This window comes from Phalacrocorax carbo, chromosome 8, assembly GCF_963921805.1.
Source record: "Phalacrocorax carbo chromosome 8, bPhaCar2.1, whole genome shotgun sequence".
Taxonomy (NCBI): domain Eukaryota; kingdom Metazoa; phylum Chordata; class Aves; order Suliformes; family Phalacrocoracidae; genus Phalacrocorax; species Phalacrocorax carbo.
This window is the reverse complement of record NC_087520.1, coordinates 29,905,477-29,922,441: the sequence shown is the minus strand read 5'-3', so window position 1 is coordinate 29,922,441 and position 16,965 is coordinate 29,905,477. Positions and strand designations below refer to the sequence as shown.

General features: G+C 38.7%; 1 long non-coding RNA gene across 1 annotated transcript in view; it reads left to right on the top strand.

The window, feature by feature from the left end:
• The window catches only part of LOC135314584 (uncharacterized), a 97,746-nt gene that overhangs the window by 60,529 nt on the left and 20,252 nt on the right, over nt 1–16,965 (top strand). The window lies entirely within an intron of this gene.

Genomic DNA, 16,965 nt, shown 5'->3' with positions numbered 1-16,965 from the left:
ATTATTCTTCTATTTTTGCTAAGCTTTACAATTAAATGCTTTTATTTTTGTTTCTCTCCTTTACATTTCTTGTAGCTTATTAAAATTTTCAGTTTTAAAGTACTGTATGTTGTTTCTTTTCCTCCTTTGTTTTGTTCACGTATTTTTGAACTCTCTAGTGTATCACCTGATGTGAGCAAGAGCAAGTTTTTGTTTTCCTTTTTCTTGGCAACTTTTTTTCTGTTTTAAGGCTTTCTTTTACTCTGGCACAACAAAAAAATGCAGGTATTTACAAATCTAGGTTCCAGTTAACCAAGGTCATTCAAATAAACCAAGGGGATTACTCCTGTGATTAAATCCTTATCAACATGGATGAAGGATCAAAATGAATAAGGCATAACTGGACCACAAATTTGTTATGGTTGAAGTATTTTATGGAATGCACCCACAGCTGATGTTAAAGTGAAAAATGAATGACCACAATGACTGCTCTTCTATAAAAGGAAAGAAAGTGTGGTTTTTGTTTTGTTTTCTTTTTATGCATTTTACAAGTTTAGAGTACATTTTTGCTTTGGAGTCCTGTAAAAATAGAACAGCATAGAAATAACAAAGCTGCAGCATAGAAATAAAAAGGAAGACAAGATGCCCACAGACCACATGATTTTATAGGAAAAGGATTTGAAATTATACTGGATAAGTGCATTTACAAATTGAGGTAATGATGGTAATTTACTCTTGCTCAGGGATGATGAAGAAAAATCCCTGATTTCTCTGCCATCAAAAACTTCAGTCTTAATAAGTTTTTGACATGACCCATTGCTGTAGTATCTGTTGTTTGGATAATGTATTTCAGATGAATGCTTTGAATTTCTAATTATATTTTGCTTGTGTTGGGCTTTTGCAAATTAAGAGCTTAATTTCTTTTGTGCCAGGAAAAAAAAACAATAAAACTTTATCTAACAATGATTGGCTCAGAGGCCACGTCCTTCTTTTGTCACATGAACTATCGGCTAGTCAAAGAATTCTAGTGTTCCAGTCATCCATGACCATGTTTGAGTGGTATTTACACTTTCTAAGATAAAACTGATTGGGTAAAGGAACCGAGCAAAGTTTTATCTCAGTCTAAACAAGTGATCCTCAAATGGTCTTGGAGTCTTTAACCAAATCTATAAATACTATACAGATAAAATCAGTGTATTCCATTTAAGCAGAGTGTTGTAGTATCTGACATGTGATGAGGTTGAGTTTCTTCAAGAATTCTTAGAGGCTCATACAGCAACTTTGATAGGCTTTTTTTTTTTTTCTTTCAACATAGAAAAGGCAAACAAAAAAATGGTTAGAACTTAAGATCAGCATCATTGAGAGCCAGGGATTTACTCTTTTTTTTCTTATGTTGGTGTGATATTTAAGAACACTGAATGCCTTCACTCTGTATGTGCAAGCATTTGTCTAGATGGGGATGTACCATCAGATTAGTTTGCTTATGTTTTGTCCAGCAGCATGCGATAGAAAGCGCATTGACGCTGCTTTGCTAAGTTTGCTCAGGTGCTTTTTAACTAGGGTTTTCAGATAGCACTGCAGTTGTTTAAATTAGCTACGAAATGTTCCAGATGAATGTGTTCTAGCATGGTGGTCTCATCCTCTGCTATGGATACTGGAATTTTTACCGCTGTACAGTGTGGGATGTCACTGCTACCTGAAGAAAACTGTGGTCCAGCTTAACAAACCCTTATGAATCCCTCTAACATCCCATAATTCTCTGTTTTGGAGCAGTTGGTTAGCATGTCGAACCTGCTGTAGAACATGAACAAGATGGTGCACTTGCAGCTGGAGTGAAACAGTGGAACTGGTTTAGTTGGCAGCTTCCTCTTTGCAAAGATGCATCTACAAATATAAGGATTTGAAGATAGCATTTAGCAGATTTTGTTCCAGTTTTTAGAGCATCAACGGAGCAACATTCTGGGGCTTGACTCACGTGATAGAATGGTAATGCAAAACTGGGGACCAACAATGGCATCAGAACACCGGGATGAAAAAGACTGCTTTTCCCACTACACTAAGAATGTTGCTTGGGGTGGGGAGGGAGGGGCCGAGGAGGATACTTTTCACTGTTGCAAGACAGTGTTCATCAAGCTGGCAGATGATGTGTTATCTAGTTCTGAAGGAGCAGAATGCCACATTCTCTAGGAATTCCCATGTTCTCAGGAATAAGGAAGATTTTGTTCTTCTGCTACTGCACCTCATCACTTTTGTGGAGTCAACTTATCCCCTTGCTGTTTGAAGTCTTTCAATGGATGTTTGGACAGGAGACAAGAGTTGTTTAACTATACCATAAGTGGTTGCAGAATAAAGGCAGAATGTTTATTTAGAAGACTGAAGGGTACATGGTAGTGCTCTGTGACAAGTCTGAGTGTTTCTCAACAAATGGGAGTCCTCCTCTTCCAGGAAGCGTTATGTGCTACATGTTATATCTTTCACTTTAAGAGAATATCACATGTGGAAACAGGCACTGCAGGGTGAAAAAAATAGCTATTCTAACATAATATCTCTAATTAAAAAATGCTCAAGATTTCACTCCGACACTGAAATTTAACTCAGGACTTTAAAGACTTACAGGCACTACAGTAACAGCAATTTTACTTAACATGTACCAATGGAAACCTCAGTTTTCTCTGTTTTTTCACTATCTGTTTTTTCTTGCTGAGATTGTACCATCCATTTTTTTCGTTTAAAAACCATTAGAAAAGGTGATCCACAAATATTTTTCATAGCATATAAATGTCTTTATTAATTTGTTTTGGTTTGTTCTTCCTCACATACAAACCTGATTCCAATGATACTTTAAAATGAAGCTGTTTTTTAGTCTAGTGAGGAAAGGCGGACACTGCTTTCTCAGAGCCAGCATGTTATGTTGCTTGTTGATTTATAACACCATGTGGTTTGTAAAAAGTCAAAATGATAATTTCATGCAAACAAGATGCCAATGCATAACTCTGCCCACTCTAAGGCTGAAGTAGTTTATGCTTTTCTGCCCAGTTCATTTTGTCTCAGTCACAAAATAGTATGAACAGTTCTAGCCTGGGCTATAAACTGTGTAGAGTTTAACTGTTGTGCATGGTAGAGTTTTAAGTTCCAAGCCTTAAACAGTAAAGCAGATTTCAATTCCTAAGGGTATTACCATATATTTATTTGGGACTAAAATATAACAGTTGCCCTAGGAAGAAGTTGTAGTTGGAAAATATTTGAGGTAGGCAAAAGCTGTATTTAAATTTTACTAGAAAATTACAATTCTGCACCAGTTCTCAGAAAATATAACATGCTAAGCCACAGGATATCTCTCTAAAAGTGTCACTAGGTGGGCCACTGAAAGTATTTACTTAAAGCTTGTGATACCTGCCAGACAGAGCGTATGGGCTGGAAAGTCTTCTGGCACACCGTGCAGCAGGGTGACTTTTGCCACAACTCATCTGGGACTCCAAGAAGAAATGTGAATTTAAAAGTTCTCTAACCTGTTCTAATGAAGCTACTCGTTGGTGTCTTTTCTGAGATTGTCAACTCTACGAGACTCGTGATCGAAACACCTGTCCACTGAGATGGGCAGGTGAGGAGTTCACTTTGTTTTGAATAGGCGGTCAGACAGCTATGAGATACTAATCCTTTCAGTCTTGCAATGGTTGTTGAGACTTCTGCTCTAAATGAACAGCCACTGTTGAAGCCTGATGAATGTTGGCTAATGGAAGGGGGAATATCTGCATTTGCTAGAACTTTGCTGCTTCTAATTAATGCATTCTTTCCCTTGTCTAAGCCATACTTGCTTGTGCAAGCCAGAAAGTCTAAAAGAAAATACTGTCTATTGAGAGAGACATTGCAACTATTCAGATAAAGTCCCTTCCAACCTGGGCTGTTCTATGAGTCTGTAAATTGGGGGCAGGTAAACAGCAAGGTGTGTGCGTTGATACTGCTCTTCCTTGGTGTTCCACAGAAGGAGGCCTGTTGCACTAAGTAGTGTGTTTATGGTACTGAATCAGAAGGGTGCCATACAGCTGATCACATTCTTTGATTAAGATGATGTTGCTTCTTCATAGATATGACGAGGTTTGATACTAGAAGCAGCCTAATGATATTTTAAATAAGTAGTTCTCAGGTTTTAATTTTTCTTTGACTATTGTGAAGGACAGACAAAGAGTATTTTATAATGGACAAATAACTGCATGCTTCAGGAAGCAGGGAAAATAGGAGCCAAATGTAAGAATGTGTAACAGCATTTATACACAATTGTGATTCAAGGGATAGAGTGACAGAACAGCTTCAAAGATTCCTGCTAGTCAACAGGAGATTTGGAACGGACTGAGATGAGAAAAAAGCATTCCCTCTGCATTACGAAACTCTGGCATTCCCTTTCAAACCACTAATTAGGAAAAATAGGTATCACCCACAGATGAAAGCACTGTATGTGTCAGTCTTAGAAATAAAGACATGATTATGGAATTCTTGGTAGTAAGCATCTAGATGTTGGTCCCCCATCATCTTGTTTGTGTATCCAAGAAACAGAAGTTAGAAGTGTAAAAGACTAACTTCTCTAAATCATAGTGCAGAGTACATTTTTTTTTTTTTCAGATTTGAATTGCTTTCTATTTAAAAGATTGATTTCCCCAATAATTTTTGTGGGTTATTTCTACCTTAATACTTACGAATGTGTAAACTTCTTTCTCAGTCAAATGATTTGCAGTTGACAGTATCATAATATAATTACAAGCATTTTTGAGGATACCTGTTAAAGTTTACAGACACATCAACTCTTGTTAAATGGAAATGGAGAGAAAGGCAGCTGCTTGGTATGTACAAAGACTTTCGCAGTCCCAAAACAAAGCTTGACCAAAAAATAAGTGCAGAACAATGATGCTTTTATACAAATATAGACGCACACATGTTAATTGGATATATTAGATACAAGTTAGAGATGTTAATTACATATATACTTTTTTGTTAGTTATATTAATTAGATATTGGATATGTTGCAGACAGCAGACACATTTCCCAAGCACTGTTATTCTGTCTGGATTGTACTCTAAGTTATGAATTTGATTCTCTGTGTGTGTTTGTGTGAAATGCTGCTTAGCAGTATAGCCTTTGATGTGATTGTTTCTAGTGGCAAGATTGTCTGAACTTTGGCCATCAATGTGGAATAGTTCTAGCCCAATGAAGTAAAGCACAGGGATGGAGCATGGAAAATCCCCAATGAACAAAGTGAAGCAAAAAAGATAATGGAGGTTGTTTTTGAAAAACAGCCTGTTCTCTCAGCAAATGAGATTTGGTAGAGAAGTAAAACTGAGATAATTTTTTGCTTCTATCAAGTAACACTGACCAAATTATTAAGATTTTCAAGGCTGGCAAGGGATTTGGGGACAATTGCATTAGAGAATATGTTGCTTTGTAACTCATTTTTTCTAAGAGTAGTAAAATGAGGGTGTTTCAGAATGTTCTTCGCATAGTCTGAATTAATTCTCTGAAAAGTTGGATGGCATCCTCTGCAGTTAAGCAGGGCTCTAGGATAATGTTTATAGCAAGATGGCAAGAGATGTGGCAAGACAGCAAGAGATAGGAGAACACTCTGTCCTAACTCTGAGACTTAGTGTAGTTATAATATGGAGCCTGTCTGTTCGCAGAAACAGTAACAAATAAGAGATTTGACCCTTAGTTGCATATCTGAATTTTGTTATACGTATCTGGTCTTGCTGCAGTGATTATATTTGCTTAGTCATCCACTTTTAAAGGATGTCGTAATTTCCCTTCAAAACTGAAGTGTGGTCAATCATCTCAAGCCCATTATTACACTAAAAAATTGTCTTATATTTTATCGCAATTGAGATAAAATATTGAACTATGTATTAGTCACCTATATATCTTTTTAGTAAAGTGTGATTGTCAGTTTTCAAATGTATATGAAATATTCAGGTAAATATATGGAAGTGTTTCACACTGAGATTTTTATATTGCGTTATCTAATGGGAAAGTGTCTCTTATTCTTTTGTGGGTTAATGATTCTTACATAATATCTTTAGGCACAGGAGTTGTGAAGGTGGCTGACAATCCAGGACAAGAGGGTCAAAAGAGTCTCCTGAACAGATAAAGTTTCCTGAACATTCATATTTGCAGGAAAATGTAAGAAAGGTATTTAAATTTGAAGGAGTCTCGCCACCTTTCAGAGTCCCCTAAATAGTGATGTGGTATAAAAACTAGCATCCTTCCCTAAGCTGGAGCTCATGTGAAAGGGTCTAGACCAAGTTCCTGACTGTGGGGGGTAGGTAGGCACCTATGTTGTCAGCCAGATGCAGAGGGGGATAAGAGTTTTCTTTCCTTTTAGTTAAGGTTATGTTCTTTCCTTTCTTTTGGTGTGTCTTCTAGTTTGTTTTGTGGTTTGTTTTTTTTTTTAGTGGTGGTGTGATTGAATTGTGAATGGTTGTGATGTTTGTAAATAAATGGTTGTATTTGCTTTCATTTTAATTTGGCTTGAGATAAGTATGATTTCAGACTTAGGGGCATTGTATTCCTGCAAATGTAGCAATCTTCAAAATTTGGACACTCTTTTAGTGCTGATTTCCAAGACATTTCTCTGTGGCATTTCTCTGTTAGCAGTCCATACCAGATTTAGGAAAGAATAACACAGCTACATGTGTGGAAGAAGTGCCTTCTGGTGACCTATAATAGCCACAAGAATTTGTTGGTATGTGGAAAGGTAATTAGCAACGCCTGGATCCCAAGAGTGCAGGAGAGAGTTTGTGGCAGAGGAGCTGAGCCCAGAAGCATGACATGCTGAAGTTGTGTGTAGAATGACTGATGACCATAGTGTTAATTATGCATGTTGGTAGCGTATAAAAATATGCCTGTTGCATTGCTTCTTTTTATGGTAGTTGCAGGGAAAAAAGCACTAGATTGAAAGTATGCAGCAAGAGTCATGGCCAGAATTAATTTTGACTTTGATAACTTCTAGTATCTAACTATGTACAGTTCATAAATTCTGTCTGAGCTGTACATATCTTGGTGTCTAGCTACAGACTCCAGTTAGATACTAAGGCTGAACAACTGTCCTTGTATTTTCATCTTGGACTAAAATATTTAATGCAGGACTAAGGCCCTTTGAAAAAGTATAAAGGAAACAAGACAAAAAGTGAAGTTGCAGTTTACTGAGACCAAGACAAACTGTGAGTGTGCAATCTAGAGCTAATGGGATCTAATGCAGACGTTACTGTGTGACCAGGTAACAGGAGTGTTCCTAAAGGTGCATGGAGTCAGTCTGAAAATATAAGGGTCAGATTAAGCAAATGAAAAAGGACTGCTTTTCTACTGGGATGTTCTGGAATACCAGCCTGGCAAAGCGACTGCAGTGTGAGAAGAGAGCACGCAATAGAGAAAGCAGGAGGCTGCTTTTGGTTTTTTTAACCATATATACTCCATGGAGGCTTACACATGAACAGCAGTAACTTTGTCAGAAAGCTTGTCATACAGTTGGTTGATTGCTGAATATCTTAATTGCACTGCATTTTGGTTACCTTTTCCAGGACCACTCCCCTCTCTGTTCAGTATATTGTGCATCGGTCAGCCACTTTTATTTATATCATAATATATGGTTATTTGTATCAGCAAATGTTGTTTCTGCATCTATGTGGTGAGTGAATAGATAATGTCATGTGTTCTAAAGTGCTTCCTTGTAATTTAATCACTATGCGTGAAATCTCAGGAATAAGAGGGCCACTTTATAATAAAAATCGCTATTACAAAATTTATTGGGCCCATCAAAGCTACCATCCAAAGCAGATTTTTATGGAGATGATCTCTTTTAACTCTCTGCTCAGCAAAATCTCAGGTGAGCTACCCAGTATAGAAAACTAGCTGCTTAGAAGATGTTTTGCTCCAGATGTTTTGTGTTACAGGCAGAAGAATAGAAGACTGCATCAAAGAGCTTCATTTCTTTTCTTGGTTCAGTGTTCAGGTGGAATAAGAAGTGCAACCAAAGCAAATGCTGTCAGTCTTACATTCCTCTCAGGAACCTTTCCTCCCTTCCCTTGAGAGAAAGTGAGCTAAGAAAAAGGAATCTATAGAGTTGCATCTAAAATTCCCTAATTATATCAACTGACATTTCTGGGGGAATTAAAAAGTGTAAGGCTAAAATGAGGCAGATTTTTTTTGTTCTCTTTATGTTGCTTGTAAATGACTGTGCCTGTTTTAAGGTGTCCGTAAGGGAAAAAGGAAGACCCGGGGAACTACAGGCCAGTCAGTCTCACCTTCTGTGTCTGGCAAGATCAGGGACCAGATCATCCTGGAAACTATGCTAAGGCACATAAAGAATAAGAATGTGATTGGTGACAGCCAGCATGGCTTCACTAAGGGCAAATCATGACTGACAAATTTGGTGGCCTTCTATGACAGGGTTACAGTGCTGGTGGATAAGGGAAGAGCTACCGGCATCATCTACCTGAACTTGGGCAAAGCATTTGATAGTCGTGCACAACATCCTTATCTCTAAATTGGAGAGGCATGGATTTGACAGATAGGCCACTCAGTGGATAGGGAACTGGCTGGATAGTTACACTCAAGAGTTGCGCTCAACGGCTTGATGTCCAAGTAGAGAACAGTGACAAGTGGTGTTCCTCAAGGGTCGATATTGGGACTTGTGCTGCTTAACACCTTTTTGGCCATGGACAGTGGGATTGAGAGCACCCTCAGCAAGTTTGCTGACGACACCAAGCTGTGTGGTATGGTCGACATGCTGGAGGGAATGGATGTCATCCAGATGGACCTTGACAGGCCTGTGCGAACCTTCAACAAGGTGAAGTGCAAGGTCCTGCATGCGGGTCGGGGCAATCCCAGGCACAAATACAGTCTGGATGGAGAATGGTTTAAGAGCAGCCCTGAGGAGAAGGGCTTTGGGGTGTTGGTTGATGAGAGGCTCAACATGACCCAGCAATGTGCACTCACAGCCCAGAAAGCCAGCTGTATCCTGGGCTGCATTAAAAGAAGTGTGACCAGCAGGTCGAGGGAGGTGATTCTCCCCCTCTACTCTGCTCTCGTGAGACCTCACCTGGAGTATGGCATTCAGCTCTGGGGCCCCCAACATAAGAACAGGACATGAATCTGTTGAAGCGAGTCCAGAGGAGGGCCACAAAGATGCTCAGAGGGCTGGAGCACCTCTCCTGTGAAGACAGGCTGAGAGAGTTGGGGTTGTTCAGCCTGGAGAAGAGAAGGCTGCAGGGAGACCTTATAGCCTGCTCCTAATACATGAAACAGGCCTGCAAGAAAGCTTTTTACAAGGGCATGTAGTGATAGGACAAGAGAAAATGGGTTTAAACTGAAAGAGAATAGATTTAGATTAGATATAAGGAAGACATTCTTTGCTGTGAGAGTGGTGAGGCACTGGAACAGGTTGCCCAGAGAAGCTGTGGATGCCCCATCCCTGGAAGCATTCAAGGCCAGGTTGGATGGGGCTTTGAGCAACCTGGTCTAGTGGAAGGCGTCCCTGCCCATGGCAAGGGCGTTGGACCTAGATAATCTTTAAGGTCCCTTCCAACCCAAACTGTTCTATGAATATGAAGACATCATTTTGGTGTGAAGAATTATTCAGTTTTTAAACCACAACACCTTCAATAGTCAATTTTTTCAAAGTTTGAATTACATTATAATACTGGATATAGAATTCTTTTTTAATTGGCAGATGAATTAGATATGTGCACTGAGATCTCTTGTCAGCTTTCTGCATGGGCATTACTATTTCTGATTTTACTGATGGGAAATTGTATGAGCTTAAGTTAATCTAGCACTCACTGTATTAATAAATTAACTTACTAATGTACCTACATTTGTGAATAGTGGGATGGTTAGCTCCCTCAAAAACCTGCCCAAACCCAGGTTTCAGACTGGCAAGTATATAATGAGGCTATGACTGCATAGATGTAGAAAGTACAGGAGCTAATTGGAGAAATTTTGCAGGTGATTGGTATATGAAAGCAGCATATACTTTTAAGATACTTTCAGAAAAAGAAAATGTATAAAGGTGGTGCTCTCCATTAGTTGATTCCCTTAAATTGTATTTTCCTGGAGATAAATCGCTAAATATTCTGCCATATGTTGTTGATCTAAACTTCTTACCAACATTCAAGTAAACTTAGAATGCTAATAAACTATTTTTCCAAAGTAGCCTGCTTAGATGTCCTTCTCATAAGGATCACAACTTTCCGTTGCAGCACAATCTCATAGCTGCTGTTGCTATGATGTGGTTCTTTTGAGGAAGTATTTCTTGATATGCCATAAAAATTTTGATTGCACAAAATGCAATTTATGACAAAAGGTAGCAGCAAATGTACCTGTTAATGTGGTATATCATTTAATGGAATTATTAAGTAGGAATTGACCCATCTGTAGAGGACCGGACCATTGGCAGGGTTTTCACTCTAAAGACAGTATAAAACTGTGTCTTTCACCAGAAGACAGATTTTGGTCAAGAATGCTGTAGAGTACCAGTCCTGTTCTTCCTTGCCTGGCCTTTCCTTGGTTTATCCTGGTCTGCTTTCAGGCCATGTGTCTTTAAACTCTGGGAAACAATAGCTTTAATGTAGTAGAAAAACAATGAATTCAATATGGGCATATGAGAGAATACAAGGCAAGGCAAGGAGAACAGAAGCACATAATGTTACCACTTGTGCAGGTGGATCTCTTCAGGTGCTGACAAGAATGACCAGCATGAAGAGTCTGATATGTAGGAAGGAAGTGAGAGAAAAGGATATCCTCTTCTGGCAAGAAGAGAATCATAGAATCATTAAGGTTGGAAAAGACCTGTAAGATCATCAAGTCCAACCGTCAGCCCAACGCTACCATGTCTCCTAAACCAGGCCCTCAAGTGCCATGTCTACACATCTTTTAAATACCTCCAGCGATGGAGACTTCACCACCTCCCTGGGCAGCCTGTTCCAATGCCTAACCACTCTTTCAGTAAAGAAATTTTTCCTAATATCCAGTCTAAACCTCCCCTGACACAAGTTGAGACAATTTCCTCTCGTCCTATCTCTAGTGACCTGGGAGAAGAGACCAACACCCACCTCACTATAATCTCCTTTCAGGTAGTTGTAGGGAGCAATAAGGTCTCCTCTTCTGCAGACTAAACCACCCCAGTTCCCTCAACCTCTCCTCATAAGACTTGCTCTCCAGACCATTCATCAGCTTTGTTGCCCTTCTTTGGACTCATCCAGCACCTTGATGCCCTTCTTGTAGTGAGGGGCCCAAAACTGAACACAGTAATTGAGGTGCAGCCTCACCAGTGCCTAGTACAGGGGCACGGTCACTTCCCTACTCCTGCTGGCCACACTATTCCTGATACAAGGCAGGATGCTGTTGGCCTTCTTGGCCACCTGGGCCCACTGCTGGCTCGTGTTCAGCTGGCTGTCAACCAATACGCCCGAGTCCTTCTCCGCTGGGCACCTTTCCATCCACTCTTCTCCAGGCCTGTAGCGTTGCATGGGGTTGTTGTGACCCAAGTGCAGGACCCAGCACTTGGCCTTGTTAAACTCAGTCGATCGATCCAGCCTGTCCAGGTCCCTCTGCAGAGCCTTCCTACTCTCAAGCAGATCAACTCTCCCACCCAACTTGGTGTTGCCTGCAAACTTACTGAGGGTGCACTTGATCCCCTCGTCCAGATAATTGGTAAAGATATTAAAGAAGACTGGCCCCAACACTGAGCCCTACAGTTTTGTGTAACGTTAAGAACATTAGTAGCAAAGTAATAAATAAATAAATGTAAGCCTTTGGTGCTTTCTAAAATATGTTGCAAGCACCATTAAATGTGAACTCAATTTGCTTTTTAAAGAAGCAAAGCAATATTTAAAAAGGGGCCATGAAACCTTCATTACTAGTAACTGGAAATTTATCATGCAGCTACTGTGCTGCCAACTAGCATGAGGTTATTGAATAGAAGGTAACAAACTGGAGGTCTTTTAAATAGCAACCCTGATGTTAGTTCATTGGATTTTGCAACTGCATTCACTTATTTATTTCCAAACATTTCTGAAACATTAGTTAATTTAATTATTCAATCTAATTTCTGTAGGATAGACAAGTATATTTATTTTAAACTTGGGGTAAGACAGAGGAGGATGCACAATGGCCATGTAGTAAGCCTACTGCCGATCAAGAATAAAAATTAGGAGATAAGACTATAACTTAAGATTTCAGATTCCTGCTCTCACATTAGGTACCCAGAATATTTTACAGTAAAGAAAAGTTGTCTCTAGACTTTGGTGTCTATTGGGCTACGTGGCAGCTAAGGGAGAGTTTTTGTGATCAGAATTTTCATCATAGGTGTTCATGTTTGTTGCCTGTCCCAAATAAGACACCTGGTGGCTTTTTTTTTTTGTTGGTTGGTTCTTGTTGGGTGGTTCGGTTTATTTATTTATTTTAAAAATCTGGCCTTGTGTCATTAATCCTACAATCTGTTCTTAATCTGAAATTCTTGAATAATTTGGCCTGGAAAGAGATGGTAGAATTGGGTTGATGGTTAGTTTTATTTTACAGTTGGGCAAATACAAACTTCTGCAGTTGAATGAACTTTCTGCTTTGTGATGTTTTCCCAATGAACCTTGAAGAGAAAGTTGTAACTGCATGTAACATTGCCTTAGATGTCAAAGGACTAGAGGGCTAAATCACAACATAAGGCTTACAAGTCAAAATAATTTTTTTCATAATAACCGTATCTCCATTGTCTTTTAGTTACTATAAAATCAAGACTTTGTACTGGAGGAGTGGGACGTTTTTATGTAAGGAGAGACAGTAAGTCTACAGCATGGCTCATAGTACATTAGTATACCCCTTGAGCAACTAGCATTCTAAATCAGAAAGGTTCATCAGCCCAAGCCATTTTATATGCGAATTACATTTATAATTTCTTGTATTGATATTTTTCTTCTTCTTTTTTAATTTAATTTTTTAAAAAATAATTCTCCCGTACTGATGTCCTTGAAAAAAGAACTATTTTTAAATGAGTTGTTGCCAGCCTAGGGTCTGGCCTTTATCCTCATTCCTCAACATTAGCCTGAAGGTTTCATTCAAGTTGTATTTAATGGAATACTTTTGTAGTCCTTCATTTACATGTATGCCAACAAGCTTAAATGCACTGCAACCTTGGAAGACTTTCAAAGGAAGTAATAATTCCTCTGAAACAGATCTTTTGAAAGCTTTATCTTGTTCTTTCTCTTTTTGTAATCTTGGAGCCCCTTAGCATGTCAAAGCAATTTTTCTAATGTCACATCTTCTAGACATTAGCATGAAAGATCTTTAAAAGATGATTTGCAAAAGAAAAAATGTTGAATGAGCATTTATTAGAGCCATTTATGCTACATTTGCATTTTGACTATATTTCTGATGTGAAATGTTTGAAAAGCAGGCTAATTTGAAAGTCAGTAGTCTCTAAACAATGTATACTACGAGTCTGTTTACACTGCACTGTTTCCTTTGTGCATTAATTTACAAAAATAAGATTTCATTAGGCCTAAGCTGATTTGTTTATGGGGATGAGATTAAACTAGTCTCATTAGTCTTAATATTGAATGGTATTCCCTTTAGAAATTTGGTAATGATCAAATGTTCCTCTTTAAGTTACTTTCAAGAGAACAGGGACAAACTCATCAGTCAATTGATATTCACCTTTTTTGAGTTCTGATTCCTTTCAATTCAGCTATTATGGAAATTAATTACTGAAGAATGCCAGGTCTGGAATGGGAAGAATAATATTTATTTATTACAGTACTACAAAGAAATTTAAAACATTTATTTTTAAATTTTGAAAACATGGCAGACTGAAATTGTCTGTGTACATAGTAGCTACAGGCTGAAGTTGTGCATAATTTGAATGATTTTGTTTATCTTTGTGCACGAAGACTGGCTAGATAGCATTTGGAACATGGATAGCAGTAGTTGTATGCTATCAGGATAACACATCACGTATCATCCATGTGGGTATGTTATCCAAGATATTCTGGAGAAAGCACCTAAAAGAATTATGGTTTTCAGTCATCACAATATTCTATATATATCATTTTTAAAGTCCATGCTATTGTGGGGTTTCTGGAAATACTACTTTGCAGACAGCTTGCTAATTACCAAAATTTAAAGGAAAGTAAGAAAAATAGAGGATCTTCCTTCCATGTTTACATTTCCAGTGAAATCTTAGTGTAAGTACAAGGATAAAAGTATTGAAAAAGAAGAAAATAATTAGCAAGACTTATATCTGTAATAGTCAAGAAAAAGATAAAAGATAAAAATCAGGATGGTGTGAGCACCCAGCAGGCAGTAAAAGAAAGCTAGATGAGCTCTACCTTCAGATAGCCACCCTACATGGTAGGCAGGAGTCCTATCATAGCCCCTCAAGTCTGTGATATGATTGGAACTTGGAGAGCTGTTAATACCTTAACTCCAGAAGAGAAATCCCTTCCTCTCTCTAGAGGTCCAGTAGTCACATTTGTAGTCACAAATATTGTCTCTTGAAAATTGTTATGCGTATTCATACATACTAACATTAGTTAATATTATTTTTGAGAATTACTGATTTGGAAATTGTTTTGTTCTTATTTTTTAATATAGCAGGTTTTGTAATGGGATTATTTATGGTATTATTATTATTTCTTGGATGATGTGTTGTAATTTCTGACATGTTCCTGTCACTGAGTCCTCAGTACAGGAAAGACGCAGAGTCTGTATTGGTGCAATAACAAAAAAAGGTGTAGCAGAGAGAAGAGAGGGAGTGAGCATTTAACCATTTCATAAATCCCATAAGGAATAGTCTTCAATTTAAGTAATACAGTAGTGAACCCACCTTTTCCTCATCTGTGCTATAGGTTCAACTGTTGTTGCCATCCAGAGAGGAATTGCAGTTTCCCTGGTCTTAAAATACGGCTAATTACCCATCATTCTGAAGTCAAGAAAGCCATAATCATTCTAAGTATGGCTAATGTGCAATTACACAGAAGCTGCCCTCCTTAAACAATCCTTTTTAAGTTCTCACAGCGTACAGAGGGCAAATCTTGTGGCGCCAAGTTGTGGAGATCAAAGGGCCCTGGTGGTAACAAGGATTCTAAAGTGCCAGTAATATCAGAAAAAGGGGAGTCCACAAAAATGAGCAACTTCTCCATGGGTGTTCTTGGAAGGTATAATTTTCATTCCTCTTGAGATATCTGGGTTACTTTTTAAAAAAAAGCTCTGAAATATATATTCTCAGAGCAGCAACTCACTGAAGAAGATTCAGGATACAAATAAATAAAATATGGCCTAGTGGAGGTATGTATACACCTTCAGGTATAGAAAAGATGCCTGGGCTACTTGATTATGTGTTTATATGTATTTATGTACTGTGTATACACACTTGCACACATGCAAGTGTGTATGTTTGTGTTGTACGTTTAAACATACATATACAGTTGCCAGGGCTATATGAATATCTTATAACAATTATTCTAATACTTGAAGTGACAATCTAACTGAGAGGGGATGGCAGGGAAGGGTTTAAATCTGAAATATAACAGAACTTAAATGGAACCCCGATTCTTTAGACGGTATTTGCTGTAAGGGAGTACATAAAGAACAAGTGAAAAATATACACTCTTACTGTCATTCTCAGACACACGCATGTATATACAGGGAAAGAAAAAGAAACTATTTGTGAACTTTCTGAATAAGGTAAGAGTTCTTATGAAAGTAGGATTTTTAAAAGGGAATTGTTGAAAATGGCCTAAGAATAAAACTCTTGAACACTTGATACGAATAAAAACTCTAAAAGCTCTAGCCTTTAACCTTTTAAGGTCTTTCTATTCATTTTCTGAAGAGATTTACATGAGAGATGTTCTTTTCTTTGAGTTATTTGACATAGGTGATGATCATGTAAGTGCAAGGGCCTCTCTTTCTCAGGATCTTAGACCTCAGCACTGAGCTAAAAGCTTGCTCTCAGCAGTGGATAGCAGTGGATAGCAGATGAAAATACCTCTGTTCTCCTTAAAATCTTATTCCCCTGGAAGTTTTATCATTTTAGGGCTAATGCTTTACTACTTGGGTGCCTCCAAAACATAGCCTTCAGATAAAACTGCAAGAGGTTGTATAGTACCCTGGGCAATTCTAAGAGGACATCTGCTAGTATGAAGTAGTTGTCTGGGGGTGGAACTTCATCAGTCACGGTATCTGTAGTAGTCTGTGTCCCTTCTCTTTTTATATATGTGCAAGTGGGTTTTGCCCATGGATTTAGACATGAGAACAGAGACATTCTTTAAATGGGCAACCTTTAGGGAAAGACAAATTCTGAAGTGAACAGTCCTATTGTCTGAGTAAGTTCTTGACCTGTGCATGCCTTTTGGAAACTCCCTCAATACTAAAGCATAGCAATCAGAATCACAGGTTGGAAGGGACCTCAGGGATCATCTAGCCCAACCTTTCTAGGAAGAGCACAGTCTAGACAAGACAGCCCAGCACCCTGTCCAGACGACTCTTGAAGGTATCCAACGTGACTGAGTCAACCACTTCCCTGGGGAGATTATTCTGATGGTTGACTGTCCTCACTGTGAAATTTCCCCCTGGTGTCCAATTGGAATCTCCCCAAGAGCAACTTGTGTCCATTCCCCCTTGTCCTCTCCATGTGACTCCGTGTAAAAAAGGGAGTCTCCATCTTCTTTGTAGCTACCCCTTAAGTACTGGTACACAGTGATGAGATCCCCTCTGAGCCTCCTTTTCTCAAGGCTGAACAAACCCAGTTCTCCCAGCCTATCCTCATATGGCAGGCTTCCCAGTCCTTTGATCATCTTGGTGGCCCTTCTCTGGACCCCTTCCAGCCTGTCCACAACTTTTTTGTACAGCAGGGACCAGAACTGTACACAGTACTCCAGGTGTGGCTTGACAAGCAGAATGCTTGTAGTTGGAATCTAACATAATGTCCCAATCACTTCCATATATTAGAGGTTTTGT